Source organism: Prionailurus bengalensis, chromosome C1 (genome assembly GCF_016509475.1).
Source record: "Prionailurus bengalensis isolate Pbe53 chromosome C1, Fcat_Pben_1.1_paternal_pri, whole genome shotgun sequence".
NCBI lineage: Eukaryota > Metazoa > Chordata > Mammalia > Carnivora > Felidae > Prionailurus > Prionailurus bengalensis.
This window is the reverse complement of record NC_057345.1, coordinates 117283497-117284240: the sequence shown is the minus strand read 5'-3', so window position 1 is coordinate 117284240 and position 744 is coordinate 117283497. Positions and strand designations below refer to the sequence as shown.

At 48.1% G+C, this 744-nt stretch overlaps 1 pseudogene; it reads right to left on the bottom strand.

The window, feature by feature from the left end:
- Nucleotides 1–252: 252 nt before the first annotated feature.
- LOC122479467 lies at nucleotides 253–744 on the bottom strand (annotated as a pseudogene).

Sequence of the window (744 nt, the reverse complement as noted above, 5' to 3'; positions counted from 1 at the left end):
AAAAATCTGATCTGTCAGGGTGCCCGGGTGGCTCAGTCAGTTAAGCGTCTGACTCTTGATTTTGGCTCAGGTCACGATCTCACAGTTCGTGGGATCGAGCTCTGCATCAAGCTCTGCGTCGGGCTCTGCTGACAGCACTGAGCGGGCTTGGGATTCTCTCTCCCCTCTCTCTCTGTCCCTCTCCTGCTTGTGCTCTCTCAAAAGAAATAAACTTAAAAAAAATAATAATAAAATAAAATCTGATCCACCAACTTAGCGTTTTCTGCCAACTCAGGGTGCAGAAACCCTCCCAGGCTTTACCATCTTTTGCTTAGGTACTGCCTTCATGGGAGCCTCAGCAGCTGTCTACAGGTGTTTGCTTAGCCTTTTTTGCTTCCTTGGTAGCCCTGATGGCTTATTCTCATTGAGCCTTCCTGACGTCAGGTTTCTGACCCCTCTTGGCCATTTTACCAGCATGAGATGCACCAGTGATGGCCCTCTGGAATTGGACCGTACAGGCGGGTTCTTTTCTTTTGAATTTCTTCTGTGCCTTTTTGTGTTTCTTCTGTAAAGTCCAGTTTCTCTGCTGAGGATTCCTCTTGGAAAGGAATGCTGACTTGCATTTTCATTAAGAAGTTAGAAAACCTTCCCCTCAGTCCCGGCATAGGGCCTCCCGTGTCCAGGGTAGATTTTGTACCCAGAGAAACTGACAGCTTGAACTTCGTGGCTGCAGCAGCCGCGAGAAGGAAAGATGGTGAAGAGAAA